Source organism: Mus pahari, chromosome 1 (genome assembly GCF_900095145.1).
Source record: "Mus pahari chromosome 1, PAHARI_EIJ_v1.1, whole genome shotgun sequence".
NCBI classification, from domain to species: Eukaryota; Metazoa; Chordata; class Mammalia; order Rodentia; family Muridae; genus Mus; species Mus pahari.
In genome coordinates this window covers 55,245,190-55,260,316 of record NC_034590.1, presented here as the reverse complement: position 1 = coordinate 55,260,316, position 15,127 = coordinate 55,245,190, and the positions used below count along the sequence as shown (strand labels likewise).

At 44.9% G+C, this 15,127-nt stretch overlaps 1 pseudogene; it reads right to left on the bottom strand.

The window, feature by feature from the left end:
• Nucleotides 1-13,739: 13,739 nt before the first annotated feature.
• LOC110335450 lies at nucleotides 13,740-14,174 on the bottom strand (annotated as a pseudogene).
• Nucleotides 14,175-15,127: the final 953 nt, after the last annotated feature.

Below are 15,127 nucleotides of genomic sequence, written 5' to 3'. Positions count from 1 at the left end.
CAAACTTGTGGGCACAGCAAATTCTGACCAATGGCTTGTGCATGGGGATGAGGCCTAGGGAAAATGCTGAACTCATCAGAAGGCGGCTTCTTTAGCCACTGCACTGACTAAGAAAGCCACATGTCCTTGTGGTACAGGATAGGACAATAAGCCCTCTTCTATTTTGCTGAGTCACTGATCAAAAATTAAACAACTGTGTCTGGTTGCTCTAAGCATTTCTTACTGTAGCCAAAACTGCCTTATACTGACCAATGTTCTTTAGAGTGGGAGACAGAAGGTGGCTCATAAATGCTATGCTAGACTCCAGACCAGCCTGCAGCAGTCCCCCCCTCTCAGAGATTTCAGCAGGCACCCTACTGAGAATGCTATCTGTGAATCTTTAACAGCTACCCAAGTGCCAGGGTTTCTCCCTTGGGGAAATGAGTTTACAGAAGAAGGTGTTGGTGGCTACACATCCTACCCCCACCTGCTTCCTACCGGTGTTTCCTACCGGTGTTTCCTACCGGGAAGCTAGAGAGCCTAACTGCAGGCTTGTGCTGTGAAGCTATCCCCTCCTCAGAGTTCTAAGAAGAGATCAAGTCTCCCCCGAGGTTTCTTCAGGATGCTGTCTGCCTCTGGCATGGCTCAGAACTCTGCCATGCTGTCTGACTGTTCGTGGTCTTAACACCTCCTCAGATAGACTCCTTACAAAAGTCTATCTTAGTGTTCACTTTGAAGCCTAGAGCTGAGAGGCCTTTTCATCTAGGCCCAGGAGTCAATTCTGTCTAAAGAAGAGCTGCGTACAGAAACAGAACCGCAAAGGAGCAGGGGCCCAGGGCCAGTGCTGAGCTCATCGAAGGTGGTTAAGGATTTGCATAGCTCAAGAAGAACAAGAGAAAGACAGACCTGCCATTCAGAGGAAGCCTTGTGAAATTACCAGAGGATAGAAGGGAGCAAATGTGAAAGAGTCCCACCTCAGAACAAAAGGACTGAACAAGTGACCCACAGAGGGAACCCTGTTTAAAACGGTTAGGTAGTGTGCTCTGTCTTGCTAGCATTTATCGGGGCACCAGCAGCGTCCAGCAACTCAGGAACATTCATTAAATGAATGAAGACAGAAATGTGGAGGGGTAGGGAGAGGGTCTGACATCTTCAATTGGATTCCTGTCTCTAGGCCTCGATGAATTAAATTCCAGGGTCCCGAGAGGAAGTGCAGCTGCGGAAGCAGAAGCAACATTAGGAATCTTCTAGAGGTCCAGGGGAGGGGTCCTGCTAGAGTGGGCCGCCGAGCTGAGCTGTCTTGTAAAAGGGAGGAGGGGGTGGAGTGTATGGACCCTGAACCTCTCAATGGTGAATTAATTTAAACTCCTGGCACATTTCTGAAAGAGTCCGGTTTGCATTTTTTCTTCCCTAGAAATGAGTCTATTAAGTTGATGACCTATGAACAAATGGGAATAAGGCAGATACAGGGAGTCTACTGGATTTAAAACAATTTTTTATTTTTTTGGTTTTTTTGAGACAGGGTTTCTCTGTGTAGCCCTGGCTGTCCTGGAACTCACTCTGTAGACCAGGTTGGCCTGGAACTCAGAAATCAGCCTGCCTCTGCCTCCCGAGTGCTGGGATTAAAGGCCTGTGCCACCACGCCCGGCTTGATTTAAAACTATTTTAACAGCTTATTTTTGTGAGGACTTATTGAATGCCAGTCAGTGCACTGGGTGGGTTAGATCAGTTATCAATATTACCTCCTGAGCAGGGTAACCCCAGCAGACAACTTTTATAGTTGTGACTATGTTTTTTTTTTTTCTGTTTTGTTTTGTTTTAATTGATACTAGCTGATATCAGGCAAGGTTCAGAGTACTCCTTGGGGTGGGGGGCAGTGTCCCTTTCAGGCTGTGTACCTGAACAAAGAATTGAGCAGAAACTCATGGTTGCAGCAGAAGCTGAGGTTGTTTTTCAGGGGTTGTATTCTTCTGGGGGAGGTAGGAGCAAACCAGAGTTAAAAAATGGTTTATGTTGTAGTACCAAAGACTGCACCATTTACATCACACAACAGGTGCCATGAGGCTCATTTGCATGGCACAGGCTTTTGTAAGCACACCCTATCTGTTCCACGTAATTCTACATAAAACTTCACGTGTCACCTGTCTCACTAGCATTTTCAATATTCACTGTATCTTTTACAATAGTGAGTGAGCCACAGGTTATTCCCAGACACTCTAGAGTGCCTCTGTGTCTCCATCAATAGCACGAGCCACTTTCAGTTGTCCTTTTAGTTTAGAAGAGAGCTTCTAGTCTTTTTCTCTGGGGTGGTGGCTTGAATATGACTGGACCCCATAGGCTCATATATTTGAATGCTTGATCCTTAGGGAGTAGCACTACTTGAGAGGGCTTAGGGGGTGTGCTTTTGCTGGAGGAAATAAGTTACTGTGGATGGACTTTGGGGTTTCAAAAGCCCAAGCCAATCCCAGTGTCTCTCCCTTCCTACTGCCTGTGGATCAGGATTAGAAGTAGATCTTCCCATGAAGTGGAAGTTTCTGGATGTGCCATGTGATGCAGACTCACATGGTGTTTTGCTGAGGCAAGACCTGTGATGTTTGGAGAGAGTATAAACAGGACTCCACGGACAGAGACGGCACGCTTGCGTAGCTAGCCTTGCAATGCTTTGTTGGTCATGTGTCTTCGCTGATCTTCACTTTGCTGCTGAGAAAGGCATGGCAGAGAATTGGCATTCTGACTGGTCCCGATGGCTCCTGCTGGGTCCTTTGGCAGAGGCCTGGCAGGTTTTGCTGGATCTTGCTACTGTTGCTGATTTGTGTTTAGTATCCTGACACCACTGAACTGGACTGTGGGTATCTTGACAAAGAGATTGGAGTCACCCCAAAGAACTAATAATAAACAGGCCACATCCCCTTGTCCTGTTTACCATATTCTCCCCCCCCCCCAATCTTTGAATGGTGGGCTATGAAGGTGGTTGAAGCATTTGAGAACCCTTATTAAAAGTAGGTTTTGGGCCGGGCGTGGTGGCACACGCCTTTAATCCCAGCACTCGGGAGGCAGAGGCAGGCGGATTTCTGAGTTCGAGGCCAGCCTGGTCTTACAAAGTGAGTTCCAGGACAGCCAGAGCTATACAGAGAAACCCTGTCTCACCAACCCCCCCCCCCAAAAGTAGGTTTTGAAAAATCTAAGCCTACATTCCCATTTCAAAATACACAAAAATCTCTTGCAAGTGTGCCTCCATTTTTGAGTTTTAGTTAAGTCCTGATGTACTCAAGTTGACAACCAAGAATAGCCATCATGTTCGGAAATTCTTTTTTTTCATATTCTAATTTTCCAAGCTTTGCACAAGGCTCTATTTTCCTGCTTGATCTGGATCTACAATCACTCCGACTCCATATATAACAGTCATCACCTCATTTGTCCATGTTCTGTGACTATAACAAAATGCTGGAGACTGGGTAATTTAATAAAGAAAAGAGATTTATTTTGCTTATAGCTCTGGAGATCCAAAGGTGTGCTGCAGGCATCAGCTGGATTTGAGTGGGGACCTCACGGTTGATGTATCAAACTGATAAAGAATGTGTGTGTGTGTGTGTGTGTGTGTGTGTGTTTGTGATCTTGATAAACTAGGAGACTTGAGAGCAGGGACGGGTTAGTAATGATCTCCTATGAGGTTCTATCTCTTAAAGGTTCCATGATTTCTAACCCTACTATATTGGAAATAAAGTTTCTAAACCAAGAATCTTTGAAAAGCACATTCAGACTGTAACTACACCATAGTAACCATGATGTCATGGGATAACCTTAACTAGCAAAAGAGATGCTAAGCAGAGAAAAAGAAAAGACTGGGAAGAGATTAGAAGCAAAGTGTCTCTGTACACAGCTATATGGATATTTCTCATCCTCTATTAGGCCAGAAGGACCTCAAAATCAACATATGTCAAGCATGTCTCTTGACCAGGATACACATAAGAATCTTCAGAGCATGGGCATAGAAGGGTAGAAAGTGTTCTTATGGAGTTGGAGAATATTCACGTGAAATAAAAATCAGACAAAACATGTTAGCTCAAAACTGACATTCCCCTATTGAGTCAAGCTTCTCTGTGTTTTTCCTGCCTGTGAGGGAAAGTTTAAATAGTGGAGAGCTGACTGTAGGATGAAAGTTCTTTTTGTGTTCAAAGGAGAGAAAGAGGGATAAGAGGTGAAATTTGAGGACCCTGGCCAATTTTCATGCTCCCACATTTTCCCCAGACGTCACAGGAGTCTGGATGTTGGGCGGCTGGGGTGGAGGGAAGAGATCAAGCAGACACAGACACAGGTATGACAGGATCTTGGTATGTAAGGCATCCTGCAGTATCCTGGGCTTGGCCTGAGGAACATCTCAGATCTTTAGATTCCTTTCCAGGCTCCCAAAGCCAGCACTGAATGGAAGACCTGGTCATATTTACAAGGTGTGACAATGTTCCAAAGTTCTCAGTGTAGTTGAAAACTTTAATAACATTTGAAGTATGAGCAAAATAAGCTTATGAAGGACTTCATTTAAGAATGAAATTGTGCCGGGCAGTGGTGGTGAATGCCTTTAATCCCAGCATTTGGGAGGTAGAGGCAGGTAGATCTCTGAGTTTGAGGTCAGCCTGGTCTACAGAGTGAGTTCTAGGACAGCCAGGGCTACACAGAGAAACCCTGTCTCGAAAAAACAAAAACAAAAACAAAAACAAAAACAAAACAAAAAACAATGAAATTGTTGCTGGACATGATGTTGCATGCCTTCACACCCAACAATGAAGAGGCAGAGGCAGGTGGTTCTCTGTGAGTTCCAAGTAGAGTTGGTCTACATAGCAAGTTCAAGGTCAACCACTGATACTCAGTGAGACACTGTCTTAAAGAGAAAAGGAAAGAAAAAGAAAAGAAAAGAAAGAGAGAACCCAATGATTTATATTTTATTTACATGTTGAAGTTGTTCACTTACAACAAATCTTTAAAATAAATTTTTATTTCATGTATCTGGGTATCTTGCCTGCATGTATGTCTGTGTCTGTGCACTGCATATGTGTAATACCTGTGGAGGCCAGAAAAGGACATCAGATCCCCTAGAACTGGAGCTATGAATTGTTGTAAGTCACCATGTGAATGCTGGAAATCAAACTTGAGTCCTCTGGAAGAGCATCCAGTGCTTTTAACAGTTGAGTCATCATTCTAGCCCCTAGAACAAAACTTAAACTGGCCCCCTTTGCAGATAGCAAACGTTGACCAAACACCCAAACCAACCATTTAGAATATGACTGAAAATGCTCAAAACTGAAACAAATGGGCCTGGGAATTTAAGTAAGATCTGAGTTCAAACCCTGAATGCTGTGGCATATACCTATAACTTTAGCATGAGGGAGCTGGAGACCCAAGGCTCTCTGGGCCTTGTTAGCCAGACAGGTCAGCTGAATTAATGGGCTACAGGTTCAGTGAAGACCCCTTCTTGAATAAAAGCTCACGTTCTTTGTAAGTTTGCACGGTTTATTTCTTTATATTCAGAAGTAGTTAATGCTCAGTACTGCAATGAGTCTGTATAAGGGAGCAGCCTCCTGCCCTTCACCATGGAGGTATGCTGAGGGCTGTGTGTGAAGCCTGTGCAGACAGCACTCAGTTCTGAGACGGGAGGAGGGGCAGGGGGTTGCTTATTAATCACTCCTCAGGACTTTGAACTTTACAACTCTGTAATTACTGCTAAGACTTTATATTTGGACTTTCTGTTTCATTGGCGTGTGTTTCCTTTCTTTTCTTGTTTTATGACTGGGTTTGTCTGGAAGTTTGTTTTAAGAACCCTGAAGGCCAAGTTTGTTTATTACTATGCCTGCTAGGTGTGTGGGTTTTTTTTTTTGTAAATGTGACCCCCAAAGGGGTATGAATTCCAGTGGCCTAATCTCAGTCAGGCCTGAACCCTTCTTTACTTGTTCCCCAAAAGCTCTTCAAAGCAAATCCTAGGTATGGATTAAGGTAAGGTTAAGGGGTTTCTTGGGCTTGGGAAGGCAGCTTCAATAGAGGAAATGGAACCAATTAGCTTAAGGCTGAGCAGAGGCAAAAGAGAAAGAGGAGGTAAGGACCCTGGGGAAAAGGGAGAGGAGGAGGGAGAGGAGGAGGGAAGAGAAGAGGACTGAAGTAGAAGGGTAGTCACAAGGGCATTAGTCTCTCCTTTTCTCCCTCCCCCTCTCCCTCTCCTTCCCGTGCCCCTCCCCCTCTCTGTGTGTGTATATGTGTGCATGCGTTTCCCTCCGGCCACATTTACAGTTTCCTCTACTTCCTGCCCATTTTCTTCCTTGCTTTGAAGCCTCAGCAACCTGGACTTGGTAGACAGAGGCATCTGTCCAGGAGTGAAATAATGGATGGTCCTTGTCCTGCCGGTTCTGCTTCCTGGCCTGTCTCCCTAGATGAAGCTTACTGGAGGCCCTGGGACCTGGGGGCTTCGTCCTCTTTGTGCATAACTGGAAGAGGACCCTTCATTCTGAAACACAGTCGTTTTCCTTCCCTAGCTAGGCTTGGCAATTGAGCAGCACAAAGAGAACTCTAGAGAGAGGGGGGGTGGGGGTGGGATCTGCTGTTCCTTGAAAAGATGCACTCAGCCACAGAGTGCCCCAGCTGCTGCCCAACAAGGGCAGAGAATCCTGGTGAGCCAGGCCAGGGCTTTTGTTAATGCTAGGCCCTTCATTAGTTCTATGTGGTACATGGGATAAATGTTGGCCTGTTAAAAGCTCTGAGATGGTTTATAATAAAACTACATTCAGTTTCACCTACGTTTAACAGAGGAACTTTAAAAAAAAATACCTATTAACATCTCATGGGGGTCTTTATATTTTGTGAAACCCAGGTTGAATAGTGAAGCTCTGAAATGAGTTTTGAGACAAGGTTTCACTATGCAGCTTTGTCTGACATGGAACTCACAATGAAGACTAGGCTAGCTTCAATCTCCTGGAGACCTACTGAGGCACCTCCCACCTTGTGCATTAGGGTAACCTATTCACTTGGAGGTTTGAGAGTGAGGGAGGCAGGCAGAGAACCCAGGGAGCTGGAGATTTCTGAGGTAATGGAAGTGACAAGTAGGGCACTCTTCTCCGGTGACTGAACTAGACAATCACAATACAAGACTGTAGTCAAGCAGTCACCAGTTAGAGTGGGACAAGGGGATTTCTCAGGTAAGATCCTTCAGGAACCTAAAAGGAGACCAAGGGAGAGCCTTTCTAGGTCAGGGTGACTGTGGGTGATCTCTTAGAGGACCTTCATGTGTTACTGTGATAGCATATCATGTAGCTCAGACAGGGTTTGCTGATAGAGTGCCTACCTAAGTTGTATGAAGTCCTAGGTTCTCTTCTCATCTCATTGCTATATTAACCTGGTGTGGTCATGAATGCCTACGACCAAAGCCTTGGAAGGTAAAGACAGAACAGTCTCATACATCCTGTGTTCTCTTGGCAGACTAATTTTTCCAGACCCAGTCCCTCCTTATCTTCCTGCTTTCAAGGGCTCCCCTTATGCTCAAAAGACACACCTGTTACCCCAGAGATTGGAAGGAAAAGGCAGGAGAGTTGAGTTTCAGGGTACATAGCAAGATTCTGACTCAAAAAACCAAGAGCTGAGGATGTAGCTCAGTGGTGGAGAACTTGGCCAGCATACACAAGGTCCTGGTTTTATTCCCAGCATGGAACAAAGAAAGGATATGTGTACTGGTTGGTTTTGTGTATTAACTTGACACAAGTTAGAGTCATTATAGAGAAAGGAACCTCATTTGAGAAAATGTCTCCATGATATCCAGCTGAAAGGCATTTTCTTAATTAGTGTTCATGCAGAAGGGCCCAGCCCATGGTAAGTGGTGAGTGCACCCACTAGGCTCGTGATCCTGTGTTCTGTAAGAAAACTGGCTGAGAAAGCCATATGAAGCAAGCCAGTAAGCAGCATCCCTCTGTGGTCTTGGCGTCAGCTCCTGCCTCCAGGTTCTTGCCCTGCTTGAGTTTCTGTTGTCACTTCCTCCAGTGATGGATTATGATCTGAAAGGGTAAGCCAAACAAACCCTTTCCTTCCCAGCTTGCTTTTGGTCATGGTGTTTCATCACAGCAGTTGTAACCCTAAATAAGACAATATGTAAAGCAGGCAGTTCATAGCTAGGGGAATACGCTCAGCACTTTCATCAAGAGCACAGGGATGGTATATATTATCCCTTCCCCACAGCCCTTGGCTGGCCACCCCATCATCACAAGATGGCCCCAACACGTCTGCATTCCAGACATGAAGCAAAGGGCTTCATGTGCATTTGTTCTTCCTTTCATGTCATAGAAAGCTTTTCCAGAGCACCTCTCTATGGATTTGTGTTTATTCAAAAAACTGTATCTCATAAACTGTGTTCTGTGTTTTATAGGCATTTCTAACTAGATGGGAGACTAAAGAAACAGGCATTTCTTTCTGCAGTCACTATCACAAAAAAAGGCCCAAGAGCAGAAAATTGGAGTTTTATGTGGTGAGGGCCAACTCAGAGTGTGTAATATAAACAGTGTCTCCAGTGGATTGAGAACCACTTCCACAAGACAGTCACATTCTATTAATTTTAGTCTGGATCCCTAGTTCCTAGAAAAGAATTTGGTTCTTGTTAAACACTATTCAGAATCTTACAGGACAAGGAAGAATACATGTCTGTGTATAAACACCTATAAAAGATAAGAAAAAAAGTTAGAATTGTCAATATATAGTTGTTTCCCATTCAACCATCTCAGCTGTGCTGCAACCACAGAAGTTAGGGCCCATCTCTGTAGGTTCCCGTGCTTTACTGGCCAACCATTGACTTATAATATTTTTAAAAACTTCTTTGGAGGAAAAAAAAAGAAATTGGATGGTGACTATCCCTAATTTGAATTCTTAGGTATTTCTTTGGTTTAATTAATTCCCCTGATTTAATAAATCTCTTGAGTAAGTTGGGACTCATATGGACATCAAGGAAAAAGGCTTCCTGGCACACCATGGGAAGAGAATGAGTCAGGCTCCCTTCAACTCAAGGAAGAGAGCAAACCTGGTCACCCCCAAAATGCACTGGAGAAGGAGTCTGATATGGAGGGAAAGAAAGGAATGAGGGATGCTAGCTTCCGGTTCTGTGTCTTACCTATTGTGGCCTTCAGTAAACTGTTACCTTCTGAATTCTAGAGACCTATTTTCGAGTCAGTGTGGCACTAGGTAAGGACATGGGTGGAAAGTATTCAGAAGAATAGACTGAGCTCAGCACCCATTATCACACTCTAGGGAGCCCCAATCTCTGATTTTGATTCCCAACATCATTACAAACAAGGGGAAAGTGAGAGGGGAAAAGACCCCCAAGCATGTAAAGACCACTACGAAGGTACAGGGAAGATGGCTCAGTGAGTAAGAACACCGGATGGACAAATCTGAATTTAGAGCCTTGTCATGTAAAAGTCAGGTGTGGCTGAGTATGCCTGTAACACCTGAGCAGGGAGAAGTGTGGGGCTGACCGGTGCAGCAGAAATACAAGGATCCCTGGGGCTGGTTAGTCAGCCAACCTAGCAGAAAAGGCAAGCTCTAGCTTTAGTGAGAGACTCTGACTCAAGAAACTAAGGAGGAAGAGTGAAGGAGCAGGATACTTGATGTCCTCCTGACCTCAGCCTCTTCAGGCATATGTGCACAGAAAAGATTAATCCAAGGTACATTACATTCTCTACAGTGTTTAAGCATAACTCTATCTTAGCTTTATAATACACAAAACCAAAGTTTTATATCAATTTCTACTACTTGCCTGTTATTTGGAAGGAGAAGGCTGCTCAAGCCATCTGGTCTACCTGGCTACCACAGTACAAAGCCCAGCGTGTAGAATTTGCTCAGCAAGTGTTCTTGGAAATAAGATGTCACAAGTTAACTGTCCACAAAAACCTCCCTTTTTACCATGACCTCTCTCAAACTCACTCCCTTATGGCCATGTGGGGTGTTCTGGAAACCCATGAACTGGCATTTTCATTAAACAAGAACTTTCAAGAGACAACTACCCTTTCCCTTCCTGTCCATTTTGGGCAAGCCAGAAATTCCCAGTTCACAACAGGAAACCAATAGCTCTGTGCTATCGGAAGACATTTCCTCTACTGTACAAAATGTCTGAGGAGTAATTCCGAATGGGGCTTCACCCATTTCCTGCAAAAAGAAGCAAACCCACCCATCCTTGGCCTGAAGAGACCTGCCTTTCCAGCCTTTAGTGACTCCATGCTTTCTGTTACTATTTCCCTTGTTACATCTGACCTAGTACTCTGTGAGCACACACACTCAGGAGGACTTTGAAGTGTTCTGGCAGAGTACAGACCCTATGACAGAGTTGTACTCTCTCTGGAATATAGCTTACAGGCAGCTATAACAACAACAACAACCACCACCATGACAACAATGATTTTAATAAAGGTGTTGACCTTTATTCCCCTGATAGTCAAGAGCCAACTGACTATGAGGGATTAATGACTGGTGGCGTCCTTGAAAGTCGATGGGATAAGCCTCCAGCTGTTTCCCTGCTACTGACTTTTGTCTGTGTAGAGAAAAGACCAGAGACGTGTTTGGCCTGACTGATCTATTCTCTCTGCCATTCCAGGACAGGCTTTGAGTTCTCTAAGACTGTTCAAAGAGAAAAATTTAGACTTTTCTAGTAATTGTATTCAAGTTTTTGAAAACCGCTACGACTGGAATCATTAAGCACTGTTGTTACAGAAGGGAACACCAAAGCTTCAGAAAGTAAGGGAATTCTCCCAAGTTGCAAGGGTTGGAGGTGGGTCAGTGAGCAAAGTGCTTCCTCTGCTAGTCTGTAACCTAGCCCTGGGGAGGTGGAGACAGGAGGCTGTCTGGGGCTTTGTGGCCCGCTAGTCCTATCAGTTAGCAAGCTCCAGGTTCGTACCTACCCTGTGTCAAAAAATGTGTGTCAGAAAATGTGGCCTGTGCATATATATGTGTATATGCACCTACACACATCAACATATCTATCACACACAGACACACAGATACACCGAAACACACACACACACACACACACACACACACACACACACAGAGAGAGAGAGAGAGAGAGAGAGAGAGAGAGAGAGAGAGAGAGAGAGAGAGACAGAGAGACAGGTTAGAATTCAGGCTTCTTCCTTTTGGGATTCAGAGTCCCTTCAGAACGAATAGTTTGAATTCCTCTCTTCTAATACTATCTCTGAAACTTTTTATATTGGCTCACTAGCAAGGTAGCAGAACTGCTCTGTGTTTCAGAAAGGAAAAGCTGTTGGGAACTTCCAGCTTCCAGAAAGAATCCCTTCTCCAATCAGTGGCTGGAAGTGTAAGATCAGGGCTTGGCCCTGGACTTCCTTGGGTTTAGCCTTAGGCAGAGCTGGGTAATTATGCCACTAGAAAGAAAGGCCTTGCTGAGGGAGCAGGGAAGCATTCTCACCAGGGAGAAGGTGAGCCTGTTGGAAGGCAATGGAAGGGTTCATTGTCCCTACAGCAGCGACCACAGTCTTGTCAGGCTTAGACTGGGAAGTTTCGGCAGCAGAGACAAGCAGAAATATCTGCCACCACCAGCATTTGTTTTGATAATAAGAACATAGTGGCCATAGAAACAGTTGACCTAAAGACCTGAGGGTCTGTAAGTTTCCCACAGCAAGAAGGACACGTCTAAGAAGTAGGTTATGTAGACAGCAATGCAGACTGGTCTTTTCTCATTCCTCTTGCTACACTGTCAGCTGGTTCTATCCAGGGTCATGGGAAGGAGAAGCTCCAGCCATGTTTGCATGTTTACATGTGTGTTAGTCGACTGGCTCTCTACCACCTCAGATCACTAGTGCCTCAGATACCAGTTTCTCGAGAGAGAAGGGTATCATGGATCACCATTTTGAAGACCCAGGACATGATGATCTGTGCCCTCCTGGTTTGGGTGGGTGATGAGGCTAAGTACCCCTGGCAGAGCAGGTCTGGTCTCATGATCTGGGTCTCGATGTACCCTCAAAGGCATGGCTCTGTTGACCGGAAGATCTCTTGCTAGGGGACATCTTTTAACGTTTCCAATACTTTTCGTGTGATAAAGACTTGGTGCCATGGGTTAGGACATGAAGATTCAAAGCATAGCAGCCTGCACGTATATCTTCTTCATTTTTCTTTATCTTTTGTTTTTTTTTTTCTATTCTTCTCTTTCCTCTCCCTCTGCCTCCTTTTTTCTAGGTGCTATGTGTTTCTGAGATAAAGTCTCATGTATTCTGAACTCCTTATCTCCTTGCCTCCTCCTCTGAATTGTAAGGATTATAGATTTATGTGTCCAGCATCTAGAATTTTTTTTTTTTTTTTTTTTTTTGGTTTTCCGAGACAGGGTTTCTCTGTATAGCCCTGGCTGTCCTGGGACTCACTCTGTAGACCAGGCTGGCCTCGAACTCAGAAATCCGCCTGCCTCTGCCTCCCAAGTGCTGGGATTAAAGGCGTGCGCCACCACGCCTGGCTGGGCATCACTATCTTTACACATGCATTTAATCTTTATGTAAAGTCCAGAGATAAACAGCCCTCTGGGAGTTCTTACAGAGAAACACCGTCTCTGACCAGCTCCCCACAAGAAACAAATGACCTGCCTATATCTAGGTAGAGAATTCTGGAGGGAGATGAACTGATGAAGTCTCAGAAGAACAGCAAACTGATCAAGGGAGACGGCCACTGCCCAAAGGCTTACAATCAGCAGGACAAATGCTCAACTTTCTCCCCTCTCTCAGTAGGCTTTGCATTGATCACACCCAGAGAGAAGGCCTAGGGTCAGGAAGAGATCGATGGAACACACAGGTCAGTCCTCTGGGCACAGAGAAAGGGACAAAGAGAGGACATCTGCAAGGGGACAGAGGAGACACATGGCTTCTACTAATCCAATACTAGATATTGTGTCATGACACCATCTACTGTGCCTATAAGCCTTTGCAGGAGATCTGTATAAAAAGGACAAGGACAGGTATATGTCATGTACTCAGTGAGAGCTTGGACCTAGATACATCTGTGCACCAACTGACAGTGACAAGAAGTCACATGAGCCATCAGGGACCCTTGAGGCTCTGTCTAAGCCAAGCGTGATTGAAGCAAGATCTGGACCTTTTTGCCATAGCTCCCTTCTTTATCTTGGCCTTGCATGTGTCATTGAGAAAAAGACACACGGAGGGACAGTGTCAGAGAATGGGCATGTCCCACACCTTCCTAGAGAATGGAGTAGTTGGCCTAAAGGGCACACTATACTGTCTTTCCTAGGTTGGGTCTCATCTTCAAGTAGGAGGCAGCCTGCTGCCTGGGCACACCAGATAAAAAACAGTCAGTTAGCCACTGGTAAAACCAAGACAAAGGTCATCTGTTGTAAAGAGCTAAGGAAAAAAATTTAGAACATTGGTAAACTAGGAAAGGAATCCATATTTGCATTAAAATGTCAACATTAAAATATACAATGGCATAAAACAAGAGGTCTACCACTCTAGCCTCCAGCCCCTCCAGCCCACTCCACACCACTTTGATTTTCTAAGTAATAGTAATAATAATAGCCATTATTTCCTTTCCTCTCCTCTCCTCTCCTCTCCTCTCCTCTCCTCCCCTCTCCTCCCTTCCCCTCTCCTTTCCTTTTTTTTTCTCTTCTTTTTGGACAGGCCTTGTAGCCCGGGTTGGCCTAGATTGGCTTTTAGTTTGCTGTATAGCAGACTGGGCTTAGATTCTTGATCTCCTTTTCTCTCCCCCCCCTCTTTTTTTTCCTTGTTTTCCGGTTTATTGAAAATATGGCATAACAGATTAAACAGCTCCACGTGGTGTTTTGAAATTCATGCCAACTGTAGGCTGAGTGACCTGAAGGTTAGAGAGACTGCCAAAGTCCAGAAGCTTCAGCATTTCCTCGGTGTCAGAATCTATCTCAATGATCTCCTGATCTAGGACTGAGACCTCAGGAACATAATCATCTCTCCTCTCTCTCTCTCTCCCTGTAGCTTGATAGCGTTACCTCTCACAGGACCTCTCTGAATCTGCTTCATCAGATGTGTGACATAGCCGGCTATCTTGTTCCGAAGCTTCTTGCTGGGGATAATGATGATTTCCTCGCACAGGCGCTTGTTGGTGTGAAAGTCATTATTCAGGTGTGTGTAGTACTTCTCGATGATGACCCAGGCCACCTTCTTCACGGTCTTGGTGCGAACGCGGCCCATGTCGGTTGGTCTTGGTAAAAGAAGCTCCACTCTCTTTTAAAGTATTTACTTTTAAATATTTTAAACATAATTTTTAAAATTTAAAATATGTTTTAAAAATATTTAAATATGAGTGGATCCTATCATATCTGTTGTTCCATACTGCGGTTTGCTTTAGGCACCTAGCCAATATATAGGCTAAGTGCAGAAGGAACAGCTACTTTCTAAAGATGGTTCAGGGTTCACAGTTCTGTTCTGGGAAAGGTTGCTGAGCTCCTTCAACTAGAATGTATAAGCCCAGTGTGTGCTCAGTGTGGTCTCCTTTAGTCCATCACTTGGAACTATGAACATATACCACAGAAGTATCACCAGGTGCTGGCCATGTGTATAAAAGCTCAGTCCACAGCATCTCTGAAATCTTTGCAGTGGCTCAGATACTTTGTTTCACAGGGGACTAAAGAGGTAAACAAGCCACAGTCCCTGCTCTAGCTTTGAGAAGCAACTCGGACACTTGTAGGTGACTGGAAACTGACATTGTGAGCTCCTGTGCACACAGCCATGTGTCAGTTCTGATCTTAGGCAACTCGGGCAATCAGCATTCAGGAGGAGGTCAAGGACATCTTCCTCGTGGAGCTGGTTCTCTAAAAATGGATTCGGCTGCAAGAGGTAAGCAGTGGAGGAGGGGAGGAGAGCAGATAGGTCAGACTGTGGCAGCATCTTACTTTTGGACGAACCTACAAAACACACCAATTCAACAGATGTCCTTACCCCAGATTGGCACCTTGATTTTGGCCTTTCTGGCCTCCAGAACTGTAAGGAATTACCTCCTCCAACCAGGCCCCCATCTCCCATTTTTGCACTGTCTCCTAGTAATACAGTCATTTGGACCTATCAAGGGAAGGCAGAATCGTTATGATGCAATTGCCTTGCAAAAACCCAGCTCTGAACTCTACTTTACTGGGAGCCAAGCTTCC